The sequence below is a fragment of the Sorex fumeus genome, unplaced genomic scaffold (assembly GCF_029834395.1).
Source record: "Sorex fumeus unplaced genomic scaffold, SorFum_2.1 ptg000021l, whole genome shotgun sequence".
Lineage (NCBI taxonomy): Eukaryota > Metazoa > Chordata > Mammalia > Eulipotyphla > Soricidae > Sorex > Sorex fumeus.
In genome coordinates, this window is record NW_026606078.1 from 6,587,565 (window position 1) to 6,608,651 (window position 21,087).

At 38.8% G+C, this 21,087-nt stretch overlaps 1 non-coding gene across 1 annotated transcript; it reads right to left on the reverse strand.

The window, feature by feature from the left end:
- Positions 1–18,736: 18,736 nt before the first annotated feature.
- LOC130022974 (U6 spliceosomal RNA) lies at positions 18,737–18,841 on the reverse strand. Its single transcript, XR_008792350.1, has one exon. It is a non-coding gene; the product is annotated as a U6 spliceosomal RNA (small nuclear RNA).
- Between the last annotated feature and the right edge of the window lie 2,246 nt (positions 18,842–21,087).

The window sequence follows — 21,087 nt, forward strand, 5'->3', positions numbered from 1 at the left end:
AGAGAATTCATTCCCAACTATAGCAGTGACTTTGATTAGTTTGAGCCACATCTGGTGTTTCCACTGGTCTCCCAATAACAGAACAGAAGCCTTAGAGACAATCAACATATGATAACCCCAGGCAATGAATATTGGTCCAGGGGTGGAGAAGTGACCAAAGCTGGCCCATTCACACTTATGGAAACTTTTTTTCTATGACTTGGTGGAGGTAGAAAATATCTTGCCCTCAAAGCTACTTGCATTGCAAGGAAGATAGTCTTCAATGTTTTCTGACACATTATTAAAATATTTAATAAGGGTTATTGAAGTCAGAGAGGTAGCTTGAAGTGGTAGCTCATAGTTTTGTACGTGTGAGGCCCTGAATTCAATCCTAGTACCTCATATCCCCTACATATTGCTGGAAGTAACCCTGGAGATGTCTAGCATTAACTGGGGGGTCGGGTGGGCGGGGGCTCTAGCTAACAGAGGAAAAAAAACACCTATTTAGTAAAGAGTATTACATATTTATCCCTCTATTTATTCACCTTACTAAATTTATTTTAAAAGTATACTAGTAAAGGAAGAATTGTTTCCCCAAATTAGTCAAGGGTGTTTGAGATTTCTGTTGCTTAAGACTTAATCTGAGAATCAAACACCTGTTTGAGTGGTGTAGCACATCTCTTGGAAAGGATTAATCATTGTTCATCTATAGGTAATCAGGATTGATTTGACCATTATTAAACATTTTATAAGTTTAGAATCTTCAAAAGATCTTTCAATCATTCTTTATGCATTGCACTATGTTTTATAGTCCAGTGGAAAAAGACAAAAAGCTGTTCTTTCCATGAAGTAAGAATTCAGTCACTGGCATGTACTTAGGTTGAAGCTGGTCATCTCAAGATAGGGGTTTTCGTGCTAATCATGGTAACTAGCACAGCTCAATAGCACAGCTCAATAGCACAGCGCCAAAGTCCATTTCACTGAACCTTCAGACCATCAGAAATACTGCCGTTGTTCCTGACCATATTGAGTTGGTGGAGGAAATAAGAAGATTCATATCCAGACCCCAGATTGTCTTATCTCCTTAGTCTGCTTCCTGTGCAATAGGATATAAATAATTCTCCTAACATTTTTGTGCCCATAGTAGGGACATGGGTGGGAGTAATATTCTTATGGCTCAAAGCCATTATCCTCACTGTTCCACATCTTGGCAAACTTCTTCTACATCAAGGTTCTTTTCAGTTTTGAAGGAATAGTCATCTAAAAAAAAAGAAAGAAAGAATAGTCATTTTAGAGGGCAACTTTTTTGTTGTGAGAAACGATTCTGCTCAAGTAGGATGTTTAGCAGCACCCTTGGCTCCTACCCACAAGAAGATAGCAGCAACTCTTCCCATTGTGACTGTGGTCAAGACTGTCTGTAGACAAAACTAAACTGTCTGATCCCCACTGCTCTACTGCTCTATTACACTAAAGGATTCATTTACTTATATAATTCTTAATTCTTAGATCTTACCACGGGCACCATTAGATTCAAATTTGTAATAGGTTTGTAAGAGCTAACCCAGAAAACCATTGAAATGAAACCAAATCAGTGTTAACATACTGAGCTAGAAACTGTAGTGATTATCGAATAGCAACACTTACATCTATGTTATAAATTATGTTCCTCTGGATCAAATGACTTCAAACTTCAAGTCCCACAAAAAAGTCTGTCAAGGGAGTGGCGTGAAGGGAAGCTTGACACTCTGGTGGTGGGTGTGATGTTGGAACAGCTTCGAGCACTACTGGAGCAACCCAAGCACTATTGTTTGCAATACTACAAATCACGATGCCCAAAGAAAAAATTTAAATACATGCCCTGACCACTGGAACTTAGTAATGTGCCTGTCAAGTTGACAGGTGGGGATGGGGTAAAGTTTGGGGGTGTGGAGGGATTATGGGAACACTGATTAAGGGAAGTTGATTTGTGTTAAATCTCAACTATCAATAACTTTGTGAATCACAGTTCTTTAATTAAATAAAAATTTTAAAAATAACAATAAGAAATATGCCATGTCCCACAAATATTCCTCATCTTTTTTGGGGGGTGGAGGGTGGGGATGGATATCTGGCAGTGCTCAGGATTTATTCCTGGCTCTGTGCTCAGAGATTACTCCTGGTAGGGCTCAGGGGATCATACAGGGTGTGGGGGGTCAAACCTGAGTATACTGTATGCAAGGCTAGTACTGTAACAACTGCATTATTTCTCCAGAATAGTAGAGTCCCCTTCACTGCAGTTTGAGTTGCAAATTCGTGGTTTCTTTTTATCCTGTTCCTATTATATCATTCCACAAACCCTCCCCATGCCAGGCTATATGGAGACAGAAACAGGATTATACATCAAGAAGCTACTTGATTATTGCTAACACATTTGCTGTCGGTCTCATGTGTACTACTGTGTGTCAGACAGTGTTCTTTTCATTAAGTATTCATTTATTATGATCTTCCAATAACCCCATGGAGTTAATACCTGAGCTACTAAGTAGTTAAGCAAGTTGCCAAGAATTACATTGCAAATCTGTAGCAATTCAGCATGGGTGTAAGGGTCATTCATACATTCTGAGTTTTCCCCCCCTCTCTTTGAGCTGTCTCCTCAGAACTCATTTATATTCTTTAGTATAGAAGGCAATTCTTTTCAAAAAAATTTTTATTAGTGAAACACCACGAGGTACAGTTGTAGACTTACAAATTTTTGTGCTTGGGTTTCAATTTTACAATGTTTGAGTACCCAGCCCTCCACCAGTGCCCATTTTCCACCATCACTGATCCCAGTATCCCTTCCGCCCCCATCCCCCCAATCCCACCCTGCCTCTGTGACAGGGCATTCCCTTTTGTTCTCTCTCTCCTTTTGGGTGCTGTGGTTTGCAAAAGAGGCATTGAGTGGCAATCATGTTCGGTCTGTAGTCTACTTTCAGCATGCATCTCTCATCCTGGGAGGATCCTCCCAACACCCTTTATTTGGTGCTCCCTAGAAGGCAATTCTTTTGTTTTTTCTTGTTGATTTTTTTTTCTTTTTTTATTAGTGAAACACCATGAGGTACAGTTGTAGATTTACAATTTTTTGTGCTTGGGTTTCGATTATACAATGATCAGATACCCATCCCTCCACCAGTGCCCATTTTCCACCACCATGGATAATATCCCCCCCACCCCCATCCCCCCATCCCCCCTGCCTCTGTGGCAGGGCAATCCCCTGTGTTCTCTCTCTCCTTTTGGGTGTTGTGGTCTGCAAAAGAGGCATTGAGTGGCAAACATGTTCAGTCCATAGTCTACTTTCGACATGCATCTCCCCTCCTGGGAGAATCCTCCAAACACCCTTTATTTGGTGCTCCCTTCTCTATCTGAGCTGCCCTTTCCCCTAGAAGGCAATTCTTTAGCTAACAAAGAGAAAAGGAATGACAGGGGACTGGTCTTCTTTCTCTTATGTCCACATCAAGAAAGGAGTGATGAGAAGAGCTTGTGTTCAGACAGACAGTTCTATAAAATCTTTTCTGAATGCTGTAAATTTGATTTTTTTTTCAGGAGTCCTATTTAGTTGTTATTTTGATAACTGGTGAAATCATGGTTTCAGTCTAAAAGTGCATCTCTCTAAGTTAGCAGTTGTTAATGAAAGTTTTTAAAGTAAAGACGATTATCAACTCAGGTGCTGTTAGAAGACAGAATTCTGTGTGCAGTACTGCAATGGAAAAGATTGCCAGATAAAGGCAGGAAATTTTCTTTAAGATTTGGTGATAGTGTGATTATAAATCTTTCAATCCATTCATTGAAGCAAAGTATTGGATATGGGAGAGGGAATTGGTTTTCAGTCTATGACATGAAAGGGATTAAATTTGGGGAGACTTGGTATGTGGTGATTTCACTACAACTATGAAAATTCCCTGTCACAGAGATATTATGAATATTTGAACAGATGAATGTGCAGATGTCCCCAATTTACAATGCTAATTCATAGTCTGCATACAAGCAAAATCAACGATTGCCTTTTATTTCCTTACTGATTTCACTTAACATTATGGCCTTAAGTTCTATAATGTTGTTCAAGATTTGTTTCATGTTTTTTAATAGCCTAAGAGTATTCCATTAATTATACTTTCCACAAGCTTATCAAGTTTATTCAGTCAAGTTTATTCAGGCATTTCAGTTGATCTTTGTTCTTATGACATGCTATTTAATAGACTGTAATATTCTTAAAGAGAGAATCCCTTACCCACTTGATAGCTCCTTGACCATTTACCTATCACAAGAGCTATGAACAGTTTCAATAAAAATGTATTAAATCACTGATGTTATTGGGAACCCAAGGAATATGCCAGTTGACCATTCCTAGAATTAGTTCCTCTTATTGAGAACATTATAAACCCTAAATTAAAGAGAAATTATAATCCCTAAATGCTTTAATTAAGCTCTTATCTTTTCATTTGTTTGTTTCTCAACTGTGAAGGCTTACTCCTGGCTCTGTGCTCAGGGATAACTCCTGGCAGTCCTTGGAGGACCATATGTGGAGCTGAAGCTTGAACTAAGGTCTTCCATGTGCAATGCAAGTGTTTGACACCCCCCCCAACATACACACCGGACCCCATGCTAGCTCTCCAGGCTGTTATTTAATTCTTATTAAATTTGAAGTCATTTGGCTAAAAATAGTCATTGCATTTCCATGATAGGATAAGAAGGTCAATGGCATAAGCACTTTTGAGAAAACAATATTGAACTTGTCCTTACACTTGGACTGATGAAAAGGAGAAGGCTGAAAATGTGTTTTTCAGTGACAGTAATGACACAAAGAGACAATTACCGAGCCCTATAAGGACTAAATATATTCTGATTTTTAGGCCCTCCTGTTGTTCATCGATTTTCTCGAGCGGGCCCAGTAACGTCTCCATTGGAGATTTTGTTGTTACTGTGTTTGGCATATCGAATACGTCACGGGGAGCTTGCCAGGCTCTGCCATGTGGGCGAGATACTCTCGGTAGCTTGCCGGACTCTCCGAGAGGGGCGGAGGAATCGAACTCAGGTTGGCCATGTTGGCTGTGTGCAAGGCAAACGCCCTACCGCTGTGCTATCGCTCTGATTTTTAGCATTTTGAAATTTCAGGTAAGTTCTTTATCACTGTTATTATCTCTCTATCCCCATAAAGTTCAATTTCTGCTGTGAGCAAAATGTTCTCCCATAACAATCTATTTTAAATGCATATTTCATTGCTATTGTAGTGGTCCTGGTACTTTCTAGGCCACATGTTGGTGTGGGGGCGGGGGAGAGGGGAGGGAACGGGGCAGAGACAGGGCACCAGAACAGCCACACTCACAGCATGTGATGCTGGGAATTGAAGTCATTGAACTCAGAATCTCACACAAATAAGACGTGTGCTCTCATAAATTCCTAAGTCTAGGGTTATAGTTTTGGTAAAGAAACTGTTGTGGAGAAATGTTTTGTGCCTATGTTAGGGAAATGAGAGTTTAAAATTTATTCATTGTATATATATTTAATCCACTTATCCAAACCTTAATGCATATGTTTTGATGAATCGCTTGTCATCTATGGCTTTATTTATACCTTTGCTCTATAATTTCACTCATATGTAGGTGGCATAAATTCATGCTCTTGGCAGAAATATTCTTTGTTTTGATATTCTTTTTCAGTTCTATTTTAGAAAAAATACATTTTATGATTTTAACAGACTTATATGAATAAAATCTGAGTGTTGTTCCTCCATTACCCAGAATATTTCTTTTTAATTGGATTGATTGTGGCTGTTCTTGAAAAGTGGGTAGAAACTACTTTTTTATTAACAAAAGATATTGAACAAATCATAAGAATTAAAACATCGAAATGATTAACTAACATCTTGATAACAATGTATGGGCTTCTGTTTGTCCAGTTTTCTCTGAAGTACTACTTTAAATAGCTAACAATTTTTTTAACAAATAATAAAAACTTTAGAGCATCTTGTTAGAAAAGTTAAGATTATATGAACTAAATTGCACTGGGTATTTGCTTTTCCATGGCGTAAGCAAATGTATTGCCATTCTGCCATGACCATTTTGGTTGACTTGTCATTTAATGAATGAGAAACAGTTCTAGTTCAACCTAAAAATGTTGATTGAAAAATGTGATAAATACTTCGTATTCTTAGCAAAAGTCAAATTTTTATTAATGAACCAGCTGGAGAGAAGAGAACTTCAGTTATTTTTCTCTTAAAGTATCTCTGCGACTTACATTAAGGATGTTGATAGATGATATTGATACATAACATGATATTTTCTGGCCTTTTCTGAAGACACTCTTCTTAAAAATAAAACTAATAGGAAAAGAAAATAACCAGAGTTCAGGAAACAATTTTCTCCTGAAATATTTCTTCAATCTAAAATTTGCTTTGTTTATCACATAATATGGAATAATTCAGAATTATTCATTACATGAATCTATATGATGAGAAGTATCACATGGTGAAAAATATTTTTACTTTTTAAACCTTTTCATTGATGCCTCCCCATTAGGGACAAAGGGCCACTAACAGTTGACTTGACTTTGACAATTTGGTGCAGGCCTGGCAGTGCAGAGCTGCTCAAAGGGACCACAAACTCTACAGAGTTGTTGCTCTCAGAGTCATTCAGTGCTGGAACCTGAACTTGGGACCTCTGAGGAGCAAGCATGCACTCATCTCCATCACCATCTCCCTACCTGGAGGGAGAGAATTTACTAAAATAACCAACATGTTGCACTCATTCAGAGTTCTACATGCCAGACATGTAATTCTGCCCTACACCTTCCAACATTAACTTCTGTGACAAAATCTTAAAAGATCAGGAGCTATGCATCAGGAACTAGAATATTAGATTCTTTTTCTTAACTTCAATCAACTGTTCTACTCTAGTCCACTCCACCAAAGGGCCTAGGAAAATCACAATGACAACTACCACCATTAACGTTTAAGCTATTGAAATGAACGTCAGAGAAAGTTGCACAGGACAAGGTCATGGAGACAGGAATACAGATAGGATAAGGATGAGTGCACAGTTAATCCAGTCCCAGGTGACTGTGTAAGGAACTGACCAATTTATTTCCTTGTGTCAATTTGTGCCTGAAATATTGGGAGCCCCCAACACTGGATTCACACCAACTTAGAACTCACCAAACTTGTCCCCTTGATTCAAAACCACATTTATTAATTCCATGTGGCTGCTTTATTTTGCCTTTTGATGCTTCTTCTCTAAGAGTCAGAGCATCCAATCTATAAAAGCACATGGCACACAGGTTTCTATTCCCCCCATCTGTGTATCCTATCTCCCCTCACAAGAAGCTCTTCTCCAAGCTTAGGGAACAGAGAGATGGTATAGTGGGTGAGGCACTTCTGTGCACAGAATCACATCTGGTTTGATGACTGGCATACATATGGCTCTCCAAGCACCTTCAGGAGTGATTCCTGAGCACAGGGTGAGAAGAGGACCTGAGCACTGTAAAAAACAATAATACAAATACAAAAAACTAAAAAGAAGACAGTTTACAGTTAATATTTCAAAAGGAACACACAAATCCTGGGCGCCAGTTTGAAATACATCATGGTACATATTCTGTAAGTCTTTAAAATAGTCCTTTTAACTTGGCCCTTAATGGGTATTTAACAGTGTTTTTCATCCCTGGACATGACTACCAGCATGAACCACATTCCTGGGATGTATGTGATCCCAATGTAAACTGAGTCATATATTCTGCCTTTTATTTTAGTACATCTCCAAACACCAGCTATTTATCTACTACTTTCTGTGTGAGATTTCTAATATTATGATCTGATTTCTAGTATATGTAATGCATAGGTTGGTGGAAGCAGACAGGGCAGGGTAGGGTGGGACTTCTTGTTTTAATCCCTTGGTTGCTGGAGGTTGGTGGGAGCAGGCAGAGGATCTCTGTTCCCGGGTCCATCAGACCAAGGGATTGAAACCAGAAACCCCACCCCACCCTGCCTTGTCTGCTTTCACCAACCTCCAGCGACCCAGGGATTCCACACAGAAGACTCACCCTATTGGTACCAGATAAATACCTAATCAACAGACCTCCACTACCTCCACTACCTCTACTACCCAGCCACCGCCACACTCCAGGACACTTTCTGGACACATCATAAGATACTTAATGCAAGATTACTGCACCATATTTGATAGGGTTCAAATATGGTTTGAACCATGGGAACACCTGCAAGGGCGATTAGAGTTCGCCTGAAAAAACTCTGTGCCTCTCAGAGAGCCTGGAACGCTACCGAGAATATCCCACCCTCATGTCAGAGCCTGGCAAGCTATCCATGGCATATTCGATATGCCAAAAACAATAAATACAATGGGTCTCATTCCCCTGACCCTGAAGGAGCCACCAATAAGGAAGCATTAAGAAGGATGAGGAAGGAGAGGCTGATAAAATCTCAGGACCGACCTAGGCTGCCAAAACGAAGAAGGACAAAAATGCATGTATGCTGGCATCGGATGCATCCATTGAGGACCTGATGGTGCGAGTGTGAAAGATCAAGTACGACATCATTGGTCTGGCTGAGACGAGAAGGCATCAACCACATCATGCCATTTTCAACACTGGAGAAAAACTGTTCCTCAGAACATGAGACAAAAGAGGCATCGGTAGTGTCAGTGTCCTTGTCAACACGAACTTGGCCATGAGCATTGATTCATTCAAATGCCTAACAAGCCGAATCAGATGATTATACTTGAATAGATGTGGCTCACTGCTGGCAGTTTCTATCTTCATTGTCTATGCACCAATATCCAATTATGATGAAGGAGAAATTGAGAAGTTCTACATGGAGCTAGAGAAGTTCTATAAAGAAGACCACACCTTCTACAAGATCATTGTCAGTGATTTTAATGCCAAGATAAGACTGAGAAGATCAGCCGAAGAACTCCACATTGGGACCCAGGGCCTAGAATGGAACGAACAAGGGTGAGAGACTGTCTGAGTTCATCATGTCGACCAAGACCATCCATGGTAACTCACAGTTCCAGAAGGCAAATCTAAATGTTTAAAATGGGAGTCTCCCGGTGGATGGTTCCGCAATGAAATTGACATATTCAATCGACAGTTTTCCTGCCCGATGTCGCTGTTGTCCCAAAATTCCAAACGGGATTGAACCACCATCTCCTTCATGCAAAATTCTACTTCACAGAGTGGGTAGAAAGGGCTGCAAAGTTTAAGAAGAGAACTCCCAGAACGACCACCAACTGGGAGCTCTTTGGCACTATTGTGGCAACATGGGAAGATGTGGTCATTGATAACACTGACAGGAATACGATCAACTGGTTCAGCACCTCCATGATTGTGTGAAGAACGCCAGAGAGAGATAGCCACAAAAAGACAACTGTCTTCAAAAACTCTTGAGCTTATTTGCCAAAGTGGCTTGGCGCAAGCCTCAGGCAACCACAAGTGAACGTCTGAACTCGCAAAGCAGTGCAGAGAAGTGATAAAGGAAGACCTCAAAGAGAGAAGAGCAGCAGTGTTGGCAGATGCAGCAGAAGCTGGGAAAAGCATTCTCAATACCTGCCTGTCCTTCGCCAACTACAAGACCAAGATGACTATCCTCCAACGTCCTGATGGATCTATCACGTCTTCCAGAAGGGCAATGGAGAAGATTATCTATGACTTCTACTTGGATCTCTTTGATAGCCTTGTCCACCTGCCCACATACCAAATTCCGCAGGATAGATATTTCATTCCCAAAGTTCTCACTTCCAAAATCCGACAAGCCCTTTCATCAGTAAACCGCGAACAGCACCCAGCCCAGACAAGGTCAGACCTGAACACCTGAAGGACCTGCTGTCAGTACTCATCAATACACTAGCTCGGCTCTTCACATGCTACCTGTCTGAATGCAAGGTTCCATCCCAGTGGAAAACCAGCAGGACTGTACTACTGTACAAGAAGGGAGACATCCACGACATTGGCAACTATCACCCAATCTGCCTGTTGTCTGTCGTCTACAAGCTGTTCACTCAAGTCATCCTGAATAAGATTGGCAGAACACTAGATGAAGGACAACCATATGAGCAAGCTGGTTTCTGCAAAGGATTTAGCACAATTGACCATATTCACACAGTAACCAAGCTCATTGAGGTTTCTCGGGAATTCAAGATGCCACTCTGTCTAACGTTCATGATTTAAAGAAGGCCTTTGATTCTGTTGAGACTGAAGTGGTTATCGAAGCCCTAGTCAAACAGGGCATTCAAACTCAATACATCAGCATCCTCTGTGAGCTATATTTCAGATTCACTACCAGGATCTCACCATTCTACAGGGAGGTGATCATTGACATCAAGAGAGGGGTTCTGCAGGGTGATACTATTTCACCAAAACTCTTCAGTGCCACCCTCGAGAACGTCATGTGACGACTGGATTGGGAAGGAATGGAAGTGAAGATAGATGGTTGGCAACTACACCACCTCCGCTTCACTGATGACATTTTCTAATAACACCAAACATCAGTCAAGTGGCACAAATGCTGGCTGACTTCGACTGTGAGTGTTGAAAGGTCAGACTCCAGCTGAATCTCATGAAGACAATGTTTATGAGAAACAGTCTCGTTCCTGACTTTCCATTCACTCTCAAGGGGACGAACATCTCCGAATGCAACAGTTATGTGTACCTAGGTCAAGAAGTCAACATGAGGAATGACCTGGCACCTGAGTTGCGCAGGAGGAAGAGAGCGGCTTGGTATGCCTTCAAGAGTGTAGAAGAAATAGCTAAGAGGATGAAGAACCTTCGACTCCGGACACATCTCTTTGATTCTACTGTTCTTCCTGCATTAACATATGTCTTAGAGACCTGGACCCTATGAAAATAGGATGAGAACACTATTCAGGTCTCCCAAAGAGGAATTGAAAGATCTATGCTTGGAGAATCACATTTCACTCAAATGAGAGAAAGAATTCGGAGTTCATTCTCCGTCGATGGTCAAGAATCAGGAACTCTGTCTCCTTTGCCAAGGCGTTGAAAATCAGATGGGCTGGACATGAATTGAGATTTGGAGATAACCGCTGGATTAGAGCCATTACCGACTGGATTCCACGGGATGTCAAAAGATCGTGTGGCTGCCCACCAATGAGATGATCAGACTTCTTCGTCAAGACGCTGAATGATCTGTCTGAGGCTGTTCGTATTCCTAGAATGAGCAGATGCCATTGCGCTACACTAGCACGCAACAGGGATGAATGGAGACATTACTGGAGTCTGCTCAAGCACATTGATGAGTAATGGGATGTCAAGTGATCAAGTAATGCATAGATATAAAGATTTTTATTGAATAACTGATTTACAAAGTTATTCATGATTGAGTTTCAGGCATACAATGTACCAACACCAATCTCTTCACTGGTGCCATCCACGCAGTCTGCCTCTATGGTAGGCACTTTTTACCCTCTTTAAGCACCCGTCCTTCTCTAGAGTGACCACTTCCCTTCACTACTGTTGTAGTTTTCCCTCCCTTCCACCCCCAACCTTGCTTCATTTTATTTTGTGAAAGCACCATGATTAGAAAAGTTATTCATAGATGGGTTTTAGACATAGCAATGTTCCACCATTCATCCCACCACCAGAGTCATCTTCCCTCCACCAATGTTCCTAGGTTCCCATTCACATTCCCATCCCCACTCCAGCCTGTCATCTCAACAGGGACCTTTTAAAATATGTTTATTTACATTTTCGTCGCATGCTTTCAGTGTTGTTGAGTCTGTGGTATGGGTATTTAGCTCTATCATTCCTTAACACCACTAACGTACACTGACGCTTGCCCACTACCCTGCTCCTTCCCATATGTCTCTTCCCACCTAACCCCCACTCATCGTCTTCCTTCTTCTTCCTATAATTTGGGACAAAGTGTGATCTCTGTATTCCCCCTTTAAATCAATACATTTTCTCAACCAGTTTTTTTAAACAAAATTTTTAGTCTGATAATAAAATTTGGACAGAAAAACAATCATTAAATATAGATTATGCCCATTAGATAAATTATATGTAATGTATCTTACATATATAATTATGAGTGTATACATGATAATTATATGATAAGGTGAAGCGAATTATCTGTAAAGCTCATAAACAAACATGGCATCCTGCAAAGTAAGTGCAGGATGAGGGAAGAGTAAAAAATTGTTTTTCTCATATTGCTGGTTCTGATTCGATTAGAGCTCATTTGGAGCTCTGACCAATCACTGGAAAGTTCTTATGTGTACAGCAGTTGTTGTGGCGAAAGAAGAAATAGTATTAAAAATCCCTCTGGCTCTCACCTAGGCACAGTGAGAACAGAGAATCATTTGCACAATGAAGCTATCATTTATTTAGATTTTTTTGTGTGCCAAATGTGTTCTTAATATCTGCCCTACATGTACTGAAAGATTTGTACCCCCTAGAAATACTAAGAGTTCGCTTTCCTTGGAAAACTTAACTTATTGTTTTTTCCTTTTGGGTCGCACCCAGTGAAGAACAGGGGTTACTCCTGGCTCAGGCACTCAGGAAATACTCCTGGCAGTGCTCGGGGCACCATATGTGATTCTGGGAATCGAACTTGGGTTGACCACGTGCAAGGCAAATGCCCTAACTGCTGTGCTATACTCCAGCCCCAAACTTAACTTATTCAGGGTAACATTCCTAGTTAGTGGTAAACTTGAACTTATCACAGTGAGTTTCACCCTGGGGTCTACATTTTTATATGGCACTACCTGCAATTCCTATATTTTATTCTTGATATTTCCTTTCTTCTAAGCGAGTAGCGCCAAGGAAATAGACAGTACTTAATTTCAAAATTGAACTCGGGTTGGCCATGTTGGCCGCGTGCAATGCAAATGCCCTACCTGCTGTGCTTTCACTCCAGCAGGTCAGAGCAATAGCACAGCGGGTAGGGTGTTTGCCTTGCACTCAGCTAACATGGCCGACCTGAGTTCGATTCCTTTGCACCTCTGGGAGAGCCTGGCAGGCTACCCATGACGTATTCAATATGCCAAACACAGTAACAACAAGTCTCATGAAGGAGACGTTACTGGGCCTGCTCGAACAACGGGAGGACCCGTGACCATGTGATAATTTCAAAATATTAATGACTTCTGGATTATACTAGGGTTGATTTAGAAACTAGTCTAAATTAAACTAAGCTAATCTAATTTCTAATTTTTGTTTCCTCTCCAGCATTACAAACAGGGAAGTGCCTCTTATCTTGTCTTCAGTGTTCTGGTTGCTTAATTTGGCTTATGTAAATGGTGATTACAAGGGTATGTAATTCCAGAAAAGAACTGAAAGCGAGCAATCTAATACTGCTATGATTCACCCTTTCTTTTTCCTGTCCTCTCTACAAAACTAGCCTTCTCATTTCTCATTGCAAACTAGCCTTATCTGCCTCCTGGTCATTGTGATGAGGATGTGGATACCCCCAGGATGGCAATCTTCCATTGCCTCTTTAATAAACTAACCCACACTGTAGGAGGAAATTCTTGGAAATCTTTCCAAGTGTTAAATAAATGGAACTTGGTTGGCTCAAAGTGATCAGGTGAAAAGTCTTGTACATATTTTCCATCTGGGGTAAGATTGTGTCATCTAAATGTTCTCCCTCAGCAACTTTGCAGTTAAAATTAGGCAGTTTTTTGAAAAGGGATAGATATTAGAGGTAGCAGTAGAAGATGTACAGATAGCCTAATAGTTATCTAATACACACAGGTTTTATTGAAATTCAAATGGAAAACAATTTTTAGACTCCTATCTATCCTGAACCTCTAAACTTAGTCTTAGCTTTACTAGTTCACTGAGTAAACAATAATTATTTGATAACAGGATCAAAAGATTTTTTGGCTCCGAAGGCGCCAAATGACTTATGTTATCTTAATAAGAATGCAAAAAACCACAAGAAATAATTTTAAGTCATGTATTGGCTATATAATAAATAAAGATGTGATTTATGAAATTAATAACAAATTGGAGGAGGACGAAATAGAATTTTTGGAAATAATTGAAGTTCGCTTAGTATTAATTTAAGATATGTTATTACAACTACAAGATCTTATATTAAATTCCTATAGGAACCACAAGAAAATACCTAAAATACACAAGAAAATAAATGAGAAGGCAAACAAAATATGCCACTATAAAAATATCACACAAATTAAAGAAAGACAGTTAAATAAGTAAAGGGCAACAATACTATACAATAAGAAGAAAACAAATAACAAAAGGGTAAAATTCAATCTTCTGTCAATAATGACTTTAAGTGTTAAACTTACCAGAATGTATGAAAAATGCAAGCATAGTACAGCATATAGATATTTGTTGCTTGTATACTTATTTTGGAGCTAAAGAAATAATGAAAATTTACACATTAAAAGTAAAAGAACAGGAAAGGTTTCCATAAAATAATAACCTTTTGCTAATGAACTAGAATACAAATACAGAAAAATACATTCAGTCAACAAACTGTCATTTACAAAATACTTTTCATATAATAATTTAAAGAACTAAAAAGACTATAAAAGCCAGCTCCTGGAAGAGAATAGTGCAGAATCTCCTGCCCCCGCGCCTGGCTGTCCTCGCCAGGGCCCCTTGGAGGGGGGCTGGTTGAGTTTCCTTCTCCGCCCCGAGCAGAGCCCCGGCAGCCAAAGACCTCCAGAACCAGCCACAACCATGCTGAGACCACTCTCCACACACATGAAGGTACTGGCAGAGGAACAAAGGCATGCGGGTCCCAGGACTGAGATCTCCAAGCCTGCTCCGATCGGGGCTGAGCATCCTCCACCCAGATCCTCCATCTTCCAGTAGGAAGGGGTCACACCCACCAACTGACCCCCCACTCCGTGCCTTGTAATCCCATCAATGGTCAAGACCCAGGGACTATAAAACCCAGCTCCCGGAAGCGAGCAGCTGCATTCGTGGCTATGCGACATCTTATGATCTCATTCTTGCTTTGGACAACCTGGCAGGCTACCGAATGTAACCTGCCCACACAGCAGAGTCTGGCAAACTCCCCGTGGTGTACCCAATATGCCAAATACCAGTAACAATGATGGGTCTCATTCTCCTAACCCTGAAAGAGCCTTGAATATGGCACTTTTTAAAAACTCAAGGTTAGGACGAAGGAGGCATTACTGGTGCCTGCTCGAGACAATCCACGAACAACAGGATGATCGTGATTGTGATCGTGATTGTGAATTTAAAGAACTATAAAATATATGCACCAAAATCAGAATTCCTAAATATACGAAGCAAACATTGACAGAACTGAAGGGAGAAATAGACAGGTCTGCAATTATGGTTGAAAACTTCAGTACCACCACTTTCAATAATGGGTAGACCAGAGGAAAACTTAAGAAAAAAAAATCCTTGAGCAACACTATAATTAATGGGGCCTAACAGATAACAGATCATACATTATTCCCAACTGCCCATGGATTATTCCTACAGATAGACCACATAATAAGCCATAAAGCAGGTCTTACATTCTAAAAGATTGAAATCAAAGTATCTCTTCTGATGCTGATAAGCTAAACCAAAATCAATAGAAAAATGGAAATAGAAAATTCAAATCTTGTGGATATTAAAAATTTGTGAGCAGTCTTTCTTGTTTTGTTTGAGGGCCAGGTGGGGGTGGGGTGTAGGGAGTCATGCTGGCTCAGTGCTCAGTAGATGTGGTGCTAAGGATTAAACCAGAGTGTCTGCAACATAAGTGTTCCAGCCTTCTGAATCATCTCCCTGACCCTAAATAGTACACTTATAGACTCCAAGTGAATCATGATATTAAAAAAAGTGAAAATTTAAGACAAAACTTATAGGATGCAGTCAAATATTGCCAGAGAAAAATTTACAACTATGAAAACTCTATGTTACAAAACAATCTCAACTTTATACTTTAAGGAACTAGAAAGAAAAGTTCAAATGAAGCAGCAACAGAAAGGAGAAAATATTACAATTAGAGCAGAAATAAATAAAATAGACAAGAGAAAAACATAAAGAAAAAGACTAAATTTCAGAATCTGTTCATTAAAAGGTTTATCAAAAGCACCAAAACTTAGCTACACTGGTCAGATTATTGCCATCTCTGATTTCCTTCTTCCTGTGTCATGGAAACTTCCACATCCAACATCTGTCATCTTTGCAGGCCCACATCAGGCCACTTGCTGGTTCTTCCCACACTCTTCAAACACAGGCTGCGAACCACAGGATCTCACTGTGGACCAACAAAATACCACCAGGAGATTTTGAAACCTACCTCCATCCCAGGAAGAAAATTCCCCTAATACAACAGTTGTTGTCAGAAATTGATAGATGCATAAATAGAGCCTGATAATGAACAGCATACCTGATCATTGTCACACCATCGGAAATATGAAGTTCCACCCCTAGCATCCACATATCATTAGAATTAATGAGAGAACAAAGGAATTCAGCAGCTTTGGCTGACGGGGACAGATGCCCAGCTAAGTCCTCAAGTTTATCAAAACTTTTTTTTTCTTTTTGGGTCACACCTGGCGATGCACAGGGGTTACTCCTGGCTCATGCTCTCAGGAATTACTTCTGTTGGTGCTCCGGGGACCATACAGGATGCTGAGAATCGAACACAGGTCAGCTGCGTGCAAAGCAAACACCCTACCCGTTGTGCTGTTGCTCCAGCCCCAAGTTTATCAAAACTCTTGACAGACCTGAGGATGACATCAGAACAATAGTATTCCCTAATATAACTGAAATCAAGAAAGCATTGGATGAGAGGTTCACTTAGCTTGAAGAAAAACTGATGCAAAACATTAAAGAATTTATTCAACTAGAATTGAAGGAGATACAGAATACAGTAGCAAGTCACAGCAGTGGAACAGAGGAATCTGAAAACTGAATTAGTGTGCTTAGAGACACCACGTGTCTAGAGAACAGAAGACATCATTCAAAAAGAATGGGCAATACAAAGGAGATTTTAAAGAATGGAAGAAAAAAGAAAACATTTAGTGGACAATAGAATGAATAATAATCTCTGCATTGGTAAAAGAAGGGAAGAAGAGTTAGCAATCATGTCCTCCATTTTATGATGTAATTTTCCCTTTCACCCACAGTAAAAAAAGAAGCTCTCTTCCCTGTCTTAAAGAAAGCTCATATAGGGAGAGGAAACATCAGGGCAGTAGTGGATGGTTAGTGACTTTCCAGGGTCGAGTGATGAAGTACATTGCAAATATAGAACAATAATGTGGGATTTGATGTAAACCATATTATCTCATTATAAACAAAAGGGGGATTTCTATTGCCAGAATTTTACTCTAAAACTAAAAGAATGTACTTATTTTTTTGGTTAATATAAACAGGTGTTGATCTATAATGGTGAATACATGAAACTTATGTTGTAATGCAATATTATCATAATAAAAAGGTATTTTTAAAAAAATTTACACTATAAGGAAAAAAGAAAAAATATATTAATAAAAAGAAAAATCTCTTATTGAAATATTAGAAGAAGAAAGCATTTTACTACAGATTTTACAAAAAATTAAAAGATTCTAGGAGAGTATTGGGAACAATTATTTGCCAATATTTTGGCTAAACTAAATGAAATCAACAAATTCCTAGAAACATAAAACCTATCAAAACGAATCTTTAGGAAGTAGAATGTATAAACAGGCCCATTCCTAGTAAGATCTAATCAGAAATTAGCAAACTGAATTTTACAATGCACTAATAAGATTATAAATGATGACTAAGGAAAACTGATGCCTGGAATGCAAAGATGATTTCAAAATTAACTCAAAAAAGAATTATCATGTACTCTCACAGTTCCATGTCTGGGCACACATCCAGAAGAACATAAAATAGGCACTCAAGTATACTTGTACACATGCTCATAGTTGTATTCACAATAGCAAAAATGTAGAACCCATGCTCCTTTATCAATATATGAAAATGAATAATCAAAATACAGTACCTGGATATAATAGAATATCTATTATTCAGGAATTGCAGCCTTTTTATGTTTATTATCAAGTTGACTTTTTAATCAGTAAGAACCCCTTCAAGTCCTTTGAGCCTGTGTTTACTATAAATCTCAAAAAAGTTCTTGGGTTTTTTGATGATGTTGTTTTTATTTGCAGGGCCAAAGTCCCCACAATGCTCATGAGTTACTCCTGGCTCTGCACTCAAAAATTACTCCTGATAGTTCTTGAGGGACCATATGGGATTCCAGGGACAAACACATGTTGGTCACAGGTAAGGTCACCCTACCTGCTATACTATAGCTTTCTTATTTTCTAACATATCTATCTACCTATTTATCTTTTTTTTACAACTTAGGCTGGAAATAGTCATTTCACCAGAGTTATGATTTCTTACTGGGAGATGGTATTTATAAATACCATCTATAAATACCACTTATAGATGCTAAAAAAAATCATTAATTTTAGATCACTTTAGGAAATCATTTCTATTCCTATTCCCAACTCAAATTTTATGTTCTAGAGTTTATTATTACCTTATATATTATGTTTTTGGTTTGGAATAAATCCAGTGATACTTGTGGGGATCATGTTGTGCCAGGGCCCTGCATACAAATAATGTGCTACAGTCTTTTGAGCTATCTTTCTGGCTTTTTAAAAAAAATTTATTGATTGATTTTTTACTTTATTTTTATTTACTTTAATTGCTATACTAGAAATGTAAAAAGACTGTTGGAGCTACAGCATGTGACCTTTTACGAAGATTAGGGCATAATGGAGACACAAAAAACATTAAACACTTCAGAAATTTGCATGTCATACTTGTGCAGGGGTCATTTAATCTCTCTGTATTGTCCCAATTTTAGCATATGTGCTGCCGAAGCAAGCACTTGATTTTATTTTTATTTATCATTTTCTTCATACTGAAAATGTAGGTTTAGGTGCTATGTGTTTATACATTTTAAAATTCTTTTCCATGAAGGTATATATCTTATGAACTATTTAATTAGAATGTTTTCAGTACAATTTTTATAAAGCATTTAGTTATACGAACTACTTTCAACCCATTATGTAGCATTGTAGCACTGTTCATCAATTTGCTCAAGTGGGCACTAGTAACATTTCACAACTAATTGTGAGATTCATTGCTACTGTTTTTGGCATATCGAATACATCACGGGTAACTTGACAGGTTTTGCCATGCAGGAGAGATACTCTCGGTAGCTTGCTGGGCTCTCTGAGAGGGGCGGGAAATCGAACCTGAATCAGCTGCATGCAAGGCAAATGCCCTACCTGCTGTGCTATCGCTCCAGAAAATAATCCTCCTGAACTGATGTCAGTGAAAGTAAGAGAAATAGGAAAACTACATGAGAACTTTCTAAAGGTAATAACTTTTGATAGAAAAGAAAACATAGCTTGGATCATCTTAAAAACCATACACAAGGACATGAAATCAATACATATAAATCTATCACAATTATTTAGACAATCAATAAGATATAAGAAACAGAAATTTAAAAAAACAATCCCAGTTACAATTGCAAAAAAATTAAAAATTACAATTGCATAAAAAGCTGGCTCAAAGCTGTGGAGCACATAGCCTTGCAGGTATTTTCTTTAATGTCCTTGTTTAGTTTTTGGCAGCTCAAGTGCCTCCAAGCACTGAGCACCATCAGATGTAGTCCTGGAGGCCCTTGAGCATTGACAGCTAGAGCGGTTCCACTCGGCAGGGTTAAGTGAACCTGTGAGTGGTCTCGAGCACCTTGAGGGAAGTCTCTCTGAGGGTGTGTGTGTGGGAAACCTAAATTGAACAAAGGAAACTGTACAATGAAAACTGTAAGACATTACTAAAATAATCAAAACCACAACGAAATATAAAAGCTTTATGTGCTCATGGATTAGAAGAATAAGCATATTTTATTGTTTGTTTTTTTTTCTTTTTGGGTCACACCCAGAAATGCTCAGGGGTTACTCCTGGCTATGCACTCAGGAATTACACCTGGCAATGCTCCTGGTACTCCTGGGGGACCATATGGGATGCTGGGAATCGAACCTGGGTCTGCTGCATGCAAGGCAAACGGCCTACCTGCTGTGCTATTGCTCCTGGCCCCAACATTTTTTTAAAATGATGATTTTATCTAAAACAATCTATAGATTCAACACAATCACTATCACAATGGCAATGCCATTTTTCAAGGAAACAGAATAATTATAAATTTTTTTTGAGCCACAAAGTCTCTATTTAGTCAAAAACAAGTCTAAGAGAAAATGATGCATCATGTTTCCTGACATCAAACTATATTAAGAAGTTTAATTATAAATAATTAAAATAGTATATAGGAATGAAACAAACACTCAGGCCAATGGAATTGAATAAAACTCCCAGAAATAAAATCAAAGACTCATAAAAACTTAATCACTAGTAAAAGAATCAAAACCATACGGTGAGAAAAGAAATCTTGAACAAATGCTGTCAGGAAAACTAAATTGTCATGTACAAATATATGAAACTTGTTTACTATTTAACATCACACATGAAGAGTATCTCAACGAGGTTTAAAGACTTGGACATCAGAGCCGAACTAAAATCTATAGAAAAAATATAGATGACACACTCTAGGAGACATATTTTTGGAGACTCAATTCCAATGATAAGAAAAACAAAAGCAATAATAAACATACCAACATACCGGGAGTGTATATCAAATTAAAATACTTTTATGAAACAAAACAACTATTATGAAAAGAAAGCAACAAGGTTATTGGGAGAAGATATTTGCACATCATATAGACAAGGGATGAATATTATATATGCAAAGATATAGATAAAGATATAGAGAAAGAGCCCACACAAATAAACAAACAATCCTATTTAAAAATGGACAAAAGGCAGAAGTAGACATAAACATTCAGATAGTTCACAGACACATGAAAATATGTTCAAAGTTATCCATTAGGAAAATATAAATTAAGGCCACATAGTGATATCATATCAATAAGGGCCTACATGAAAATGATTGGAAAAAATATTGGTAAGGTTGTGGAGTAGAACACTGGGTATATTGTTGGTGGAACATAAACTGGAAAAAGTACAACCTCTCTGGAAAAAGGTATAGATAGTACTTTAAAAACTATA